The sequence below is a fragment of the Medicago sativa genome, chromosome 2 (genome assembly GCF_051527215.1).
Source record: "Medicago sativa cultivar Bolivia chromosome 2, Bolivia_mono, whole genome shotgun sequence".
Taxonomy (NCBI): Eukaryota; Viridiplantae; Streptophyta; class Magnoliopsida; order Fabales; family Fabaceae; genus Medicago; species Medicago sativa.
The window spans coordinates 53698905-53717382 of record NC_140750.1 but is presented as its reverse complement, the minus strand read 5'-3'; the positions used below and the strand labels follow the sequence as shown (position 1 = coordinate 53717382).

Genomic DNA, 18478 nt, shown 5'->3' with positions numbered 1-18478 from the left:
TGCTTATAATCGACAACGGAAGGAGTAGTATTATATAATATTATAATAATGATGATGATGATGATGATGATAATAAATTTTTTTGAGTAAATGATGATGATGATAATAATAATAATAATAATAATAATAATAATAATAATAATAATAATAATAATAATAATAATAATAATAATAATAATAATAATTGTTCTGAATCGATCACAGGACAACTCACACGGCTACACGTGGACTATAATACGCTGCCTCAAGGCTACACACTCAAGGATCACACCAAGCTCACCTGCACCGTGCCATTCAGGAGCACGCCTCCTCGCATGGATCACACTACATGTATCCTTCCCTGCTCCTAATCACACGCCGCATAACTCGGAGACGCTTGTGCCCAACGCGCGCCTATATAAGGGTGAACTTGTTTCACCCTCAAGGTACACATCACTTTTCACAACACTTCTTACACACTCTCTTTCAGTTCCATTACTGACTTGAGCGTTGGAGTGCTAACGTGCATGCAGGCACCCTTCGTTCCACTGCGAAGACTCATTGTCATCGCACCGGAAGCTGTTACTGATCACTGGAGCATTCTCAGCCACCGTTGCAACTCAGTCGTTCTAACATGATAGATCATTTGGTGCTAGAAGGAGGAGATCATTCACAAAACCGCCACGGTCCAACGATCCTCCACCGTAACCATTTTCTGTTACACGCATCTCCGCCGAAACCGTTTTCAGTTACACGTTCCTCCACCGCAACGGTTAACAGTTACCGCTCCTACCTTCGAAGTAATGACTGGAACTCGTCGAAGAACCACCGCGAGCCGTTCCTCCACCTCTCAAGCACCGCGTTCGATGATCTAAATCCTCGAAAGTCGAACGGTTCCGTTTCTCGAGCTAGTGAATCCTGAAGGAAGCGATGACATCCTCGATACTGCAACTGGTGTTCGTACTGCAACCGCTTTGAACATCACGACACCGCCTCCGCCTCTTCCGCCGTCGGAGGACATTCCTCCTCCTCCATCTCCTCAAGCTCCACCGCCTCCGAAGATGAATGAAGTCCTCACGAACCTGGTATATTTGACTATTCCCCTCACAAATATAATTTTTCTTTTGTTTATGTTATTTTGTTCATCTCATTATTCTTTATTTTTCCTTTGGGCATTTCTTTTTTTTTCTACTGAGAATAATGAGTGAAAGGTACTTATTTATTTTGAAGTATGTTTTAATTTTATTTTACGATGCAATGTGGCATATAAGGAAAAAAGAAGAAGAAGAAGAAATTATGTATAATTTATTATATTAAAACTGGTATTTGCAAATATCAACATTAAAATGATTTTTTATAAAAAAAAAATGAATTATTATATTAAAATAATTGAAATTATTTATAATTTATTTCTTAAATTTTATTATAAATAATTGTAGCACTACTGATCATTTTACAACTCTTCCGTGTGAGATTTGGACAATGTATGTTGAAGTTATAAAGTCAAGCTCTTACCACTGAGCTGACAACTCTTAGACTTATTCTTTGTCAAAAAAAAAAACTCTTAGACTTATTCCTTCTTTTTTTCTTTGGTTACAAATTCCTTCTATTTTGATAAGACAAAAATATTACCCCCACACTTTCACTTTGACAACAAATTACTAATCAAACAAAAATCGTTCATTAGGAAATCTATTTTTATTTTATTTTTTGACAAGAATATTTTTAATTAAGTAATACGACAATTGTATAATTTTACTAATTTATAACGGGTACGAATTTCTACGAGTCGGGTACTTAACAAATATTTATTATGTTCTATACGTGTTAATAATTTTACAAAATCTAGTTAATATTATTCGCATGTGCATCTATTAATTTACGGGTACTTAATATGGTTTATGTATTCTATTCGTGCGTATCCATTAAAATATTTATCCTGTACCGGTCCGTGGTGAATTTTATTTACAGATGTTGGGCAGATCAAATTTTGGTTATTCTTAATTATATGTCTAACCCGAGTAATTCCAGGTAAATACACTGTTATTAATAGTAGTAATACATAACGTTTTGAGAAATTTGTAAAAAAAAAATAAAAAAAAAGTTTTGAGAAATAATGATTTGTTGCCTTCCAAATCAAAACCAATTTACTCTTTTTTAGGGAGTTAAAACGAATTTACTCCACATATATAGTAATATAATAATAATAATATAATTAATATATAATATAACTAAAGGCTTTTGCGTTTTTTTTTTAATAAAAAGGCTTTTGTGTTGTACCTTAGCTTTATCCAAATCGTATCATCTTAGACACATAATTTTTTCCCCAAATATTTCAATCGTTCATCCCTTCCTTCCAACCGTTCTTCAAATCACATCATCGCTTTACACCGTCTTTGTTTAAATCGTTCCTCAAGCACACACCCAAACCCAAATTGCAATCGAACCTAAATCATTCATCAGATCTGCGATTTCTCTCTTCACACCTCAGATCCCTAATCAATTTTGATTTTCTACACCCATTCGTCCATTTTGACTCAACTTGCAGACCCTAGTTATGCTCTGTACCGGAAAAGCAAAAAGCGGCGTTGAAATATAAGCAGCTTGGCAATCAATGCTTCTCTAATGCTGATTATGAAAATGCTTTAGATTATTATACTCAGGTATTATTTTGTTTTTATTTAATAATGATAACATCCTCTCTTTACTTTATTTTTTTATTAATTTTTGGTGAAATTAATCTGTTTTTGCAATTTGAGTTATAGGCATTGCGAAAGGCTCTTTTTGAAGTTGGTGAAATTGAAAATAATTTGATTTCAACGTTGTATATTAAAATCAAGCTATTGTTTTTCATGTAAGTTACATTTAAATATTACTTAACTACATTCATAATCACTTTTTAATTATGAAATACAAGTCTTGACGTGATTTCCATTTATTCATGTGTATGTGTGTGTGCCCTGCTGCAGAAAATGAATCTTTTAGTAGAACGTTTGCGAGACTCTGATCGAGCTCTTCATATATGTCCTATGAAGCACGGACATTTCTCGGATTAGCAGTGTCCCGTTGTCGGACACGTGTCGTGTCCGACATCGACACGACGCCTATTCAAAGGTGTGTTTTGCTTCAGTTACCATTTTGTAATTCTAGTTTATTTGTATTGGTTGTTTTTATATGCGCTATAAATGTTTGCAGATTAAGTCATTTGTGAGCGGTTATAGAAATATGATGAAAATACAGACACACAAAAATATAGATATGCATATATGCTTGTGTGTATATGTCTATATGAGTTAATTTATCAAAACAAAGCAATTGGTTTTATTTTCCATTGCCTGATTGCCACGTGGGAAGTTTATTGGTTTCTATATATGTCTATTTGCTTTCAATTTCGATTTTGCATATTATTGATTTATGTAGTTTGGTGTTTTTGATTTTGATGTTTTAGTTTTGGATTGTTTCTAATTTTGAATAGAATGGTGTAGTATTTCTATTTGAATGATATATACAAATTTGTAGCAACTGTGAATTGATGATATTTAGCGAAGGAAATGATACATGGTTCAGTTCATGATTTTTCTACTTGTGTTAATTTGATGATTTTGAAATCGGGGAGATGGATGGAGAAACGAGTCAGATGCTGAAGTGAGGGATACTTTGTGGGTTTGTGTGTTACACTGTGTTTATTATCCTAGGTTTTTAGTGCTTTCTTTGCCTTAAAAAACAAGTGTATATTATATCCGTGTTGGTGTGATCTTTTTCTCCCTTTTTCTGGTTTGTTTTATTTTGATAGGTTCAAAGATTTTGGTCTAATATTAATGTGTCAATTGAAGGTGTTACTTTCCACCTTAATTTCTTAATTGTTATTTTTCCCTTTCTTAATCTAGTCATAATTTGATATTGAAGTAATTTTGAGGCCTTTTGTTGTGTGGTTCTTGTTTATTCTATAGATTTTTATTATTAGTTATTAGTATGATCCAAACCTATCAATAATTTGTTGTGTTGTACTGAACTAGCAAGAAACATGACTATTATGGTAGAGTTTAAGAGTAGGGATGAGAGGAAAGGGGCTATTGTTCAGTCCTTGAAAGAATATCATGTATGCACTAATCCCATGTGTTGTATCTCAAGAAAACTTATGCTTGAATATCATTATTTGACATTCACATTTTTTGTTTGCATTTATCATATTCCATTTAATCTTGTAATAGGTGGTTATCATTCATCACCGACAAAAATTTCTAAAAGGTTGATGTATTGTAATGTGGTAAGTGATGAAGTGACAAAGTTAAGTAAGAAATTTGATCTCATCATAGAACATTTTCAAAGGAATCTTGTTATTTAATAAAATTTCTATTTTATAATTGATTGTCATGAATCTTAGTATGACTATGAGCCAAAGATTCAAATATTTGTTTTAACATTTTTATGATTTCAGGTGTTGGCAAGGTCTCTTACAATACAATCGTGGGACTCAAGTGTGCAGCCCAACATTTTTGACTTATCTTCAAATATACAATAGTTTAAACCTTTGAGCAATTGTTTGTCTTCTAAGTTTACTCTAGTGTAATTTTACATCCGCTCTAGTTATATTCTTTGCGATTGATTAGAATTTGTTGTAAATGAAAGCTACATTTTAAGAGAAAATAAGTAGCAATTATTGTTGAATAAGTTTAAGATATTTGAAAGATTAATAATGTGATAATTAATAGTTATTTGATCTAATCATTTTGCCCCCTCTAAAGTTGGCTCTATGGTGGTTCAATAGATATATATTACTAATTTCAAAACTTAAGTCATGTACTTGTCCCAAGTTGTTAAATACAGCAGTGGGGAAAGCAAATGTCAAAAAAAAATGTCAAAAATTGTCAAAAAAAAAAAACTACAAATCGATAATTATTTTAGAAGGTAACCTATTGCTACGTTTTAAAAGCGTTGCGTATAACCTGTGAGGACGACTCCTGTGTGTCCTCATAGATAAAAATTTGGCAACGATTAAAAACGTCTCCATAGATGCACACGGAAAAACGTCCCCTGTACATGAAGTTTAGGGGACGTTTTGGAAAAGTGTGCCCAAAAGTGATAAAAAAAAACGTCGCCTTAAAGAATAGGCTACGCTCGCATAGGAGACGGCTGAAAAACGTCCCCTATACCTTTAGGCAACGCTTTTTCTAGTTTTGGCAACGCTTTTCAGTTGTTCCCAGAGAGGATAAATGGTGTAGTTATAAGATCATTTAACATAATCATCTCAATCCTTGGTCACACTAATTTGATAGAATATTTTGTTTCTTCTCAAACATTTAACATAATCATCTCAATCCTTGGTCACGCTACGCTACAACATTTTAGCTCTACGACAACGCCAAATTTTATTAGGGTAAATAAATCGTTCTCATAGAGTATCAAAGACAACATTTTAAAAATTTCATTGCGGTATCATGCTAAAATAAAAAAAAAATCGGCAATGTTTCATAACGTTCTGCTAGAGAGAAACGAGAACGGCTTTTAATATATTAAAAAAAAGCAACGTATTAAAATGTTTTGGTTGGTTTTAGTTTTTTCGGTGGAGAAACAAAAGAATATTTCGTTGAATTAAAATAAAATAATATTGAGTTTTTTAATCAAATATTTCGTTGACTCACTAGTTTAGTCAGCAAAACTTCTTTTGCCCAGATCGTGAAACCTTTCCTCTCCCAAATTGTGTGACCTTTCTTCAAATCCTCTTCCAAATTTGTTAAAAATAGAATCAAAGTCTTCTTCACGACCATGATCCTCTGCCTAAATCTCTACTGGATCTGAATTACACTCTCACAGATCCATATCCGATTTTCACCTTTTATTTGATATTTCTAATGGACCCTGCTGCTTCTCGTCCTGCTGTTGTCATCGACAATGGCTCCGGGTACCTTTTCTCACTCCACTTCTAATTGGCCAATTGCTTTTACGTTCTTTTTTTCTTACTTTCAAAATTGCACACCATGTGTTTGTTGAAATGCCTGAATGGGATATTTTTTAGTTTTTTGATTGGAATTGTGTGTGATCTTATTGATTTATCTGAATTGGGTTTATGTTGAATTTGGAAAAATGTGTTTTTGTTGTAGGTATACGAAGATGGGTTTTGCTGGTAATGTTGAACCATGTTTTATTGTTCCGACTGTGGTTGCGATTAACGAGTCGTTTTTGAATCAATCGAGAAGTTCTTCTAAAGGAAATTGGATTGCACAGCACAATGCTGGGGTTATGGCTAATCTTGATTTCTTTATTGGAGATGATGCTCTTTCTAAGTCAATGTCAATTAGAAAATTGGGATGCCATGGAGCGGTTCTGGCAGAGGGTTTCTTCTTCCAAATTGCAAATCCTTATCTGGTTATAACCTTTTTCACGACCCCAAACCCAAATTGTGCAGAGGGTTTCACAAATTGGCTCAAATCGCAAACCATCTTCTTTGATTCTATTACCCTCGCTCAAACCTACTTCAGCTGAGATCCCCGCCCTCACCAAATCCACTCCGGTTTGGGTTCAACACCACAATTTCCAAACCCACAAATTTCACGATTCCGTCTTCGCCGACAGATAGATTTCGTCTTTGCAGTAAGAGAATTTGTTCGCGTGCGTTTGATCTTCACCTGTCGGAGATATTGGAGAGTTTCATCTTCACTGCCTCTAATGTCTAGGTAATGTTGTTACTGTCATAGTTATTATGTCTCTTAATTTCTTGTGTTAGAATTTTTCTTTGGCTCTTTAAGTATCACCCAACATATTGTTGCCAATTTCAACTTTTGGAATGCAGACATTGCAAAAAAGTGTGCTTTCATAGTTAGGTTTTGTGTATTTAATGTTAAAAATCATTTTTTTACTATTTTTTAGTGGTACTTGATATGGTTCAGTATTGATTTTTCAAATCCTTGAAGCTCTAAGGTACTTGAATTTGTGGAGATTGGTTGTACTTGTTCTTAATTATGGTTTTCCTCTCATCGTACAGTTTCAAAGCATCATCTTCATGGGAAAGTGCTCTCGGTCTTTGAAAATTTGTGTTAAGTTTATTTAAAGAGAAAGTTGTTGGGGGGATAAGTCTCATGACTGAACCAATAAGATAGTTTTTTCTTAAGTTGTGAAGGATTCTCCAATGTGATCAATTTAAATACTTTTATTTACATTTTTTGGTCATTTTGTCGCTTGATTTCGTTGAGAAAGAAAGAACTACATTGCACAGTTGTGTCGAAAAAACAAGGGGTGATTAGTGAAAAGTATCTTTGATGCCTCTGGTTCCTTCTGCACAATTCAACTTCCTGCACGTGAGACTGCCCATTCCTTCTGCACAGTTCCAACACCTTTGCGCCAAGATTTTAATTGCTCGGTATTTGATCTCTTATAATCATCATAAACTTCAATGTGATTGGACCTTACATGAAATACTGGCATGGAAGTAAGAGCCTTATCACTTAAGGTGTACATACCACAATAATTGTGTTCATGCTTAGCTATTTAGCTAGTTACTTTTGACAACTCTATTTGTGATTGTTAGAATTGGCTCGTTAATGTTATAGGTAGTTTTAGCAAATTACTTGTCTTGTCATGTAAGTCATTTAGTTATAGTAGTCCTCTCCATAAAAATTGTGGTTCTGGCTGTTGTTTTTGCTTCCCACAATTTCTTCAAGTTCATATGAGTCGAATATATGCACTTTATAAATCAAGAAGACTTCACATGGAAATATGTCATAAAAAATGTTTCAAAAAAAAAAATTCGTTGAGCTATTTTTAATCCATAATGCTTATTTAGCTAGTGTCCTAGTCAATTAAAATAGTTGTGGTGCGTATTCTTCCTCCTTTTTCAATTCCCTGTATCTTGTTTCTTTTGTTGAATGTCCCAAATCTTAATTTGTCTCCAATTTTGAATTCAATTTTTCCAAAAAAGGGTTTATTTCACCCGTAATTTCTTTTGTTTTGTTATAGGGTTTTTTACGCCCTTGGTTGCCTATTTTAACTTTTTTTATTTCAATATACATATTGAAGATAGTTTCGTTCAATAAATGATTTCAATAATTTATTTATTTATCATAGTGAATTATTTATGGAATTATTGTTACAAGTGCTGAACTTTAGTCAATGTTATATGTTACAAGTGCTGAACATTGGTCAATGTCATTAAGATTGAGGTTTGGGGATGACTTGGAAGATAGAGTAGAGAGGGGCAACGGGTTCACTCGTGATTATAGTGTTGGAAGGAGGTATCAAAAAAAGGTATAAAAATTGTATGTCGCTAAACCAATATTTCATAGGCAGTTGACCTTAATATTTACTCTTGGAACATGTTTTTGTATATTTCAGGTGATTTTCCAAGGATGCTTTTAATCAATGAATCACAGACTTACATAGACACGTCGACACCCATAATAATGTCAAAATTTGATATAATTCAATGTAATCTTACGGGTTAGTGTCGTGTCGAACAAGATACATATGGACACGCCTTATCTGAAGAGTGTACATGCTTCATAACTTGTAATTCTTTTAGTCAGTTATTCTACTCTCTATACTCTGAATTTTTCTTCGTATGTTTTTTTTCCATAGGTTGAGCATGTTGTACTAAATGGATATATGAGATAAAGCTGCTTGTAACACAAGTTGCAGTTGGAATGGGTATCCCTCTGAACTTTTTTTATACTTTTTTTTTAATTGTCCAATTGCTTTCTTATATATGTATTAATTAATTAACATGTTCTCTAAAGGGTTGATGGTTATTTTTGTACACATTACTTATTGAAAATATTAATTTTATTTTGTAGATGAATAATGATGATATATTGATGAGGAATTCAAGATTCGCAAGCAGTAGATGAAGAGATACAAATGTTAATGCTCAAGTTTTTTTTCTTTCTAATAGATGTTGATGGTTATTTTTGAAGATGCTATTTTTAAAAATGATACTTGACATTATAAGACTTAGGGTATACGTTAAAGACTCAGAAAATTTATGATGTAATTTTGTTGTGGTGATCAATGATGACTGACAAGTATTTGATTTTATGTAATATTTTAATCTAAGATCATATATCAAATTTATAATTTTTATGTGAATAATATTTTATTAAAGTTACAGATCCTTTAAGTCAGAATAAGTATGATTGACAATGACTTTATTTAGTATTTAATAAAAAATATAAAAAAAATATCTTTCAGAACGGTTAAAATTTTTTGGGGGTGTTATTACGAGCCATAACAAACAGGCCTTCGAGAACGGTTTACGTAATAGCAACGGCAAAAGTTCGTTGAGATAACCCTTTAGAAAAGCGTTCTCCAATTTGTACTATTCGCTACGTTTTCTTATTGGTAACGAATAAAATCCGTTGCTATTTTGGTGGACGAAAACCGTTCTCATATGGTTCCTATTGCTACGATTTTTCTTACGATGTTGCTGTATGTGAAAAAAAGCATTGTCTAACGATAAGACAACGCCTCAGATTGCCACGGACGGAAAACCGTTCTGGTAGATAACAACAACGCTTTTTTCGCATGTTGCAACGGTTTTTTACCGTTGTGGTACACCACAAATGTTGTTGTCCCAGTTTGTGCGAATATTTCAATACAAATTTATGAATATTAGTTTACTTTTGTATCTTCAAAACTAACTCACTACTTTTTAATGTGTAATTCTAGTCATATAAAAAAAACTCCAATTAATTATTTATCTTTGAGGAGGTCATTGTTATCGTTTTAATGTGTATACGTGTAGTCACGTCACTCTTTATCTATAAAAGCAATGCTTCTTCATCCCCAATCAAAAAAATATCAATTTCCACTATTTGTTTCCTAATATTCATTTTCACTCTTAGTCTCTCTTCCATTCTCTCTCCATCAAAAATGTAGAAAGAAGCATCACCCCCTTCAAAATCTTCAAAGAGGATCTCGTTGAAAACAACCGACGGTGACTTTGTTTGAGATAGAAGTTGCAATAGCAAAGCCGATGAAAACCGTACATGATTTCATCAAAAAAGATGTGAATAATGCCATCATTCCTTTGCCGAATGTGGCAAGCAAGGATCTTGCTATGATTTTTGAGTATTGTAAGAAGGTAATCACTAGAGAGATTACCGAGGATTTTGAAGCTGGGTTTGTGAAAGAAATTGAAAACGAAGAGTTGAAGGTCCTTTTACTTGTAACACATTTAATGAAATTGTCAATTCATTTAGTATTTTGCAAGCAGGAGGAGCTTCAACTCTTTGTTGTCAATTTATTTCACAAACCCAGCTTCAAAATCCTCGGTAATCTTTCCAGTGATTTCCTGCATACAATACTCAACAATCATAGCAAGATCCTTGCTTGCCACATTCAGCATTCACATCTTCTTCGATGAAAGCTTGTACGGTTTTCATCGGCTTTGCTATTGCAACTTCTATCTCAAACAAGTCACAGTTGGCTGTTTTCAACGAGATCCTCTTTGAAGATTTTGAAGGGGATGATTCTTCTTTCTCCATTTTTGATGGAGAGAGATTGGAAGAGAGACAAAGAGTGAAAATGAATATTAGGAGAGAGAAAGGCGAAATTGATACTTTCTGATTGGGGATGAAGAAACATTGATTTTATAGATAAAGAGTGACGCGACTACACGTATACACATTAAAACGATAACAATGACCTCCTCAAAGATAAATAATTAATTGGAGTTTTTAATATGTATTGAAAAGAACTAAATTCTCACGTACAACAAAAATAAAGTTTTAATAAATGCGGAGGGAAATTCCATCTTAGATTTTTCATCGGCTTTTGAGCTTACAATAGCAAATACGTGTTTTAGGAAAAGAGAGGAGCATCTCATCACTTACAAGAGTGGGGCCTCTTGTTCTCAGATCGATTTCTTTCTCATTAGGAAAACAGACAGGAAGATCTGTTTAGACTGTAAAGTCATACCGGGAGAGGGCTTAACTACCCAACATAGAGTAATGGTGATGGATGTAAGGGTTAAGAGGAGGGCAAAGAGAAGACACCGTAGCGGGGCTCCGCAAATCAAGTGGTGGCATTTAAAGGGTGACAAACAAAGGATATTCCAACACAAGATATTAGAGGGAGGTTTCAGGCAACCACATGGAAGTGCTAATGATATGTGGGAGAGGATGGCTCATGAGATTAAGAAGGGGGCAAAAGAGACATTGGGAGAATCTAGAGGTTTTGGACCTAGGGGTAAAGAATCTTGGTGATGGAATGACAGTGTTCAGAGTAAAGTTCGGATCAAGAGAGATTGTTTTAGAGATTGGTCTAAGTGTAAAAATGCTGAAACTTGGGATAAATATAAGATAGCTAGGAAAGAGGCTAAGAAGGCGGTGATCGAAGCGAGAACTCAAGCATTTGAAGGATTATACCAATCTTTAGGTACCAAGGAGGGGGAGAAATCTATATACAAGCTAGCGAAGGGACGAGAACGAAAGACAAGAGACCTGGACCAAGTGAAGTGTATTAAGGATGAAGAGGGTATAGTTTTGGTGCAAGAGAGACATATTAAGGATAGATGGAAGAAGTATTTCCACAACTTATTTAATGAAGGATATGAGATCTTACCAGACTCTAACAGGTTAGACATCAGAGAGGAGGACCGAAACTATAACTATTATCGTCGGATTCAGGAGCACGAGGTGAAAGAAGCGTTGAAAAGGATGAGTAATGGCAAGGCAGTTGGGCCGGACAACATACCTATCGAAGTGTGGAAAAGTCTTGGCGATAGAGGAATTGGGTGGCTCACAAAACTTTTCAACGAGATTATGAGGACGAAGAAAATGCCGGACGAGTGGAGAAGAAGCACCTTAATTCCAATCTATAAGAACAAGGGGGATATACAAGATTGCGCGAATTATAGGGGAATTAAGCTAATGAGTCATACCATGAAGTTATGGGAAAGGGTAATTGAGCGAAGACTAAGAAAAGAGACTCACGTTACGGATAACCAATTTGGTTTTATGCCTGGGAGGTCGACTATGGAAGCGATCTACTTACTTCGACGCGTGATGGAGCGATATCGGACGGATAAAAAAGACTTGCACTTAGTTTTCATTGATTTGGAGAAGGCGTATGATAGAGTACCTAGAGAGATTTTGTGGAAAGCCCTGGAGAAGAAAGGGGTGAGGATTGCCTATATTAGAGCTATCCAGGATATGTATGAGGGGGCTTCGACTAGTGTGAGGACGCGGGATGGGGATACCGGAGATTTTCCCATAACAATAGGACTGCACCAAGGGTCAACCCTAAGTCCTTATCTTTTTACTTTAGTTTTGGATGTACTGACGGAACACATCCAAGAGTTAGCACCGAGATGTATGCTTTTTGCAGATGATGTAGTCTTGCTTGGTGAGTCGATGGAGGAGTTAAACGGGAGGCTAGAGACTTGGAGGCAAGCCTTAGAAGCGTACGGTTTCCGCCTGAGTAGAAACAAGACGAAATATATGGAATGTAACTTCAGTAAAAGAAGAAGTGGGTCTACCTTAGAGGTGAAAGTTGGAGATCATATCATACCCCAAGTTACACGGTTTAGATATCTTGGGTCCATAGTACAAAATGACGGAGAAATAGAAGCTGATGTACATCATCGTATTCAAGCTGGGTGGTTGAAATGGAGAAGAGCCTCAGGTGTTTTGTGCGATAAGAAAGTACCACTTAAGCTGAAAGGAAAATTCTATCGGACAGCAGTCAGACCGGCAATGTTGTATGGTACGGAGTGTTGGGCGGTTAAGAGCCAACACGAGAGTAAAGTAAGCGTAGCGGAGATGAGGATGTTGCGTTGGATGAGTGGTAAGACTAGACATGATAGGATTAGGAATGACATCATTAGAGAGAGAGTGGGGGTAGCACCTATAGTAGAAAAGTTGGTAGAAAATAGGCTTAGATGGTTTGGACATGTAGAGAGAAGACCCGTAGACGCCATGGTAAGAAGAGTAGATCAAATGGAGGAGAGTCAGGTTAAAAGAGGTAGAGGAAGACCTAAGAAAACTATTAGAGAAACCATTAGAAAAGATTTAGAGGTCAATGAGTTGGATCCAAATATGGTCTTTGATAGAACATTATGGCGGCATTTGATCCATGTAGCCGACCCCACTTAGTGGGATAAGGCGTTGTTGTTGTTGTTGTTGTTATATAAGCGCACTGTTCATGTTACAAGTCTATTTTGTAAGAGTATGTTACCTAAAAAAAGTTGATTTTGTAAGAGTAAATTAGTTGTATTATAAAAAGCTTATAGTTTTAGTTTTTTTTTTTTTGAAAGGAAAGTTTTAGTTATTTGGTTTAAATAGGTAAACCAATTTTAAATCAAGCTAATATATAAATAATATCAAGGTATAAATATAATTAAAACCTGTCATGTTAACCGTATTTGTAGTAAGTTGTCATTTTCCGATAAATATTTGACCGTAATGGGAGCGAATTCAAGGAGATAAATACAATAATATCAGTGTCACTTTAATTAATAATACTTTTTTTAAGGGATTAATAATACTTTCTTATAGGAGCTAAGGTACGAATTATAAAATTATGTAACTTTTCTTTTCGATGGGATTAATAATAATTTCTTATAGTTTTAATATTGTTTATTTGCTTAGATTGATTTATAATAATTGATATGGTTGGCTTTAATTTAATTCTCTATTGGAGTCAACACTCATCACCAATAAACAACAAAACAATTAATGTCTTTTGATTGTTGATTTTTTTTGAAGGAATTGTTGATTTTTTTTATTCTTCTCCCTTTACTTTTTTTTTCCCTTACGCTAAAAAATAGCATTTTTTTTAAAGAAAAAATTGTAAAATTTAAAGAATTGCATATTTATTCTTCTCCCTTTACTTGTTTTTTATACGACATATATTATTTGGTTTCTTCGCTATAATTTTCATCCTTTCTTATATTTTTTGTAAACACACATTTTTGTACTAATCTGTTACGAAAAGAAAAATGATGATAGAGAAAAGACCAGGGTTATTTCCTCTATCATTTTTTTTTTGTGACAAATTAGTACAAAAACGTGTGTTTACAAAAAATATAAGAAAGGATCATAATTATAACGAAGAAACCGTATAATATATACAAGTAAATGGAGAAGAATAAATATGCAATTCTTTAAATTTTACAATTTTTTTCTTTAAAAAAAATAAACATGCAATTTTTTAGCGTAAGGGAAAAAACGCAAAGGGAGAAGGATAAAAAAATCATCAATTCCTTCAAAAAAAAATCAAATCAATTAAAAGACATTAATTGTTTTGTTGTTTTGTAGTGATGAGTGTTGACTCTGTTAGGTATTTGGATTGACTGCATTGTTGCTAAAACAAATATCTATTAAGTGTGTTGTTGGGTACTATGTTCCAACATGGTTTAGGAATCTATTTGAGATGTTGGACAGAATGTTTCAACATCCTGGCACGGTTCAGTGTGCTTGAGTTCATGTCTATTTGTACGTGCGCCTTATCTTTAAAAGGAAACAACCTTTCCTTAACTCGATGATCAAGCAACGTACATATATGTACATAATCAGTTGAGCGTTTATTCCCAAAGGAGCAACAATATTTTAGGGAATAAAGTGATATGACTGGAAGTTCCGAAAAATGTTCCTACTTCTTAGGACTTTCCTTATTTGTTACTGATTCATGTTTTGTAGATCAGCTGGGCGATCTACTTTGATATTCTAGGGAACAATACTTCTTTCTTTTGAACCCCACTTTGACCACTACCTTGAGTCACAAGTGTAAGAACCTCTAAAAAAAGGCCAGGTACATGTCTCAATCCATACATCAAATCCAAATTTGCATGCTAGCAAATAAAAGCCACCCACCATCATATTATATACTCCCTAATCTATTGCTTGGTGGGTTGGTAGTAACTCTTCGTGTTATGAAAGGTAGCATGTGCTGTACTTTATTTGCCTAATTTGCACGTGCCTTCCTCATATGTTAAATTCTCCATCCCCATATTGCCATCTTGTAGGAACCGTCTCCACTTTGAACTATCCGAACAATTTTCCTATGAGAAATCAATTCTATAGATCAACATTTTGATGTCGAATTCCTTAAAAAAATAAAACTTTTGAATAAATCATCATAATGCCACTTCAAAAAAAAATCCTCATTAAATTCATTTTTAAAATACAAACTTACAATCTTTTTTTTAATCTATAATGATTAACAATGTATGTATGTATATTGCTTATAAAGAAATATGTATTTGAACTACGTTACCATCCAAATTGTTGACAAATTTTGTTGCCACATTATGTGTCAAGATAACATCATTCAATGAAAAGATATCTATAACACATAATTTGACTAGTTATGCAAAGCTTGAATGAAGAGAATAAATTTGAAATTTTTTTACTTCTTCAAAAAGAAGTTTTTTTTTCTTGAAGAAATCTTCAAAAAGAAGTTTAAAGTTCTTTAATACACGGCTTAGTATAAAATGGTTGATAACCTTTCGAGGTAGTAAACAGTCAACCTGCCCTTTGGACAACCAAGACCATTTTTTTGTAAAAACATGAAGATTGAAGACGTATTGAGTTTAATTAGAATTATGTCACTCAGGAGTTGACTTTGGAGGTAGTAAGCAGTCAACCTGTCTTTGATAGCTTAAAGTTTGTTCAAAATGTATGTAAATTCTAAAAAAAAAAATCGTGACAATCTATAAATCGAACTCGAATTCACCACGAATAATTCATTATTTTATGAATTTCATTAACTATTTAAACACAATAGTAGCTTGTTTAAATAGTCAGAGTCTCTGCTGACATCGATTGTTATTTTGGTTTTAATCCAAAACTGTTCCATATTAGATATAAACTTTATTTTAAATTCTTGTTTGGGTTTGTGGTTCTCTTCAATATGGTAATATTGTATGAGGTAGTACGCATTTTTCAATCTAATAAAATATACTAGTATTTTTTAAAAAAAGAAGGTGATCGAGAGCAAATAAATGAGAAATAATAAATAGCATGAAATTCACACAAATAGAACTTGTGAAAGAGACTCTTCATAAAAATGCCAAACACATGGGGACATCGAGATTCGCATGACACCAACCCGGGGTCCCGTTTAAAGCGGTGACTTGACCGTAGGATCTCCTACAAATCTATCTATATACGAGAAAATGCCAAACACACAAAAAGAAATCAAAAAATTTAATTTTATCAAAAGAAAAAGAAAAAGAAATCAAAATGTATTAATATCACTAACAAAAATATAAAAATGAAGGATTAACAATAATTTTAAATTTTTAAGCGAGAGCTCTGCCATTGGTATTTGGGACAACCTTGATAACAAATTATTATATGATTGTATGCAGGTGATATTTGAGATATGTTTCTTTCAAGTTATATTTGTAGATTTATGGAAATAAAAGCATAAAAATATGCATGTCTATGTTTGTTAATAGTTTACTACATTTTATATTCGAGTATAAAATAATCATAGGAATAGAAAAAGTTTCCCAAAGAAAAATGTGAGAATGAAGTTTTCATGAAAATAAGAATAAATTCATGCGTCCTTTCAAAAAAAAAGAATAAATTCATGTGTGACTACTTATTAATCTCCTTAATTTGAAGGTTTTGGGAAATATTATATTGTTAATCAAACATCTTTTTTTTTAAATACCTTAAAATAAAATTCACATCTTTATATTTCAAAAAATGTTATTCCTAAATATAAATTTAGTAAATTTAAAACAAACACACATTTGTTTTCAAGTTTGACCAAAGGTAAGACCATTAAAACCCTCACTTAATACCTATAAACAAAAATTTATTTTATTATTAAATTTTATAAACAAAAAGACATTATACATTACTAAAATGGTCACAAATATCCAATTTTGCTTTAGAATTCATTTACTAATAAAAATTATTGAGCTGACCCTACTCCTGAAAAAATAAATCAAATTGCAATAACATCATTTTGACAAAAAATAACTAAATAAAAAAGGGAAAAACAAAAGCCAATAAAGCTCAACATGTTTTTCGAAGAAAGGTGACACTAGTCCTCTCCGTTCAAGCTCACGACAAATTTCTCACGTGGAAGAGAAGATGCTTCCCTATTTTCAGTGCTCTAAACATCCACATCCTATCCTATATTCAAGATCCACTTGAGAAAACATAGAGCTATTATACTATCTTTACATATCTTTTATCAAAATGGATGTCTATGAATTTTACTCTCATCAAAGCTTTCAAAATTACTTTCACTCAATTTCTCCAAATCCTAAAAAAAATCAACAAACCCCTAGTTGTGTCTAGTTTTTTTTTATGTTAACCCTTCGGTTTTCAAGAGAAAATGGACATGGTAAGATAAGTTAAGTTTGATAAAAAAATGTTTCATCCATAAATCGACCAGATTAACCTAAACAATTCATCCTTATGTGAAATAAATTAACCAGTTAAGCTTAATTATTTAGTTTAATTTTGTCTAGTTTTAATTTCATTAATAGTATATATTGTTTTATCTTGGTTTTCGGGTGTCAAACATTGATTACGTTTGAACCTTTTAAACTGGTGATATCTTAGGAAGATCGGAGAAGTAGAGGACTTCGGACGGAAAACGGCAACAACAATTTCGATTTCGCCGGAAACTTCGTTGATCTGAACCTTTGCAAGCTTGATCTTGGACGATTCTTCTCTTCTTTTACTGCTTCTTCTTCTTTGCCTCGATCCAATTCACTGGATTCACGTTTTCTTTCCTCTCACTTCGAGCCAATGGCGCTGTTGGTGAACAATTCGAACGGATTTGTTGTTGTGTGATATTGGTTAAGTGAAACGGTTGTTGTTGTTGTGATTTTGTGGTGGATTGTGGTGGTTTTGGTGGTGGAAGGTGGCGGTTGAGGTGGATGATGGTGGTTTGTTGGAGGTGTTGTGGCGGTTTTGATGGAGGTTGAAGTGATGAAGATTGATGAAGGTGGTGGTTATGGAGTTAGTTAGGGTGATGATAGAGTTAGTTAGGGAGGAGGAGTGGTGGAGAAATAGTTGGTTAGGGAGGAGAAAGAAAAATGAACACGTGAGAAAAAAGAGGGAAAAGAGAGAAAATTTTTATGACTTTTTTGTGGAATTTTGTAAAAATGATTGAATGTGAAAAATTTGACCAAGCCTTTGACTTATATAGGGGATGAAAGGGATGCTTGGACCAATGAGGGAATGCCACATGGACTTGGACTCTAACAAACTCTTAAAAACCAATAACATTTGGACACATGGCACTTGGACTCTAACAAACTTAAAAGGGATTAAAAACGTAAATAACAAAAGTGCGCGGACTAAAATGAAAATTAAAACTAAAATTGAATTGAAAAAGTAAATTGAAAATTAACGTAAAATGAGACGATTAAAAACAACAAAGCAGATTAAAACGAATCAGAAATATTATGTGAAACGACCAAAACGCCCCTAGGGACCAAAATGATTCGAAACGACTCAAATGCAATTTTAAAATGATTTTTTTAACAGGGATTAAAGCAAGAGTTTATACAAGCGAATTAAAAGACTCAGAGACAATT

General features: G+C 33.5%; 1 long non-coding RNA gene across 3 annotated transcripts; it reads left to right on the top strand.

The window, feature by feature from the left end:
- The first annotated feature begins 2251 nt into the window (after window positions 1–2251).
- On the top strand, window positions 2252–4784 carry LOC146948895 (uncharacterized). 3 transcript variants are annotated; one of them, XR_015025365.1, is made up of 5 exons: window positions 2252–2642; window positions 2745–2833; window positions 2949–3093; window positions 4191–4246; window positions 4418–4784. It is a non-coding gene; the product is annotated as an uncharacterized LOC146948895 (long non-coding RNA). The 3 variants fall into 3 exon arrangements; XR_015025366.1 differs by having other exon boundaries at window positions 2949–4078; XR_015025364.1 differs by lacking the exon at window positions 4191–4246.
- The last annotated feature ends 13694 nt before the right edge of the window (window positions 4785–18478 follow it).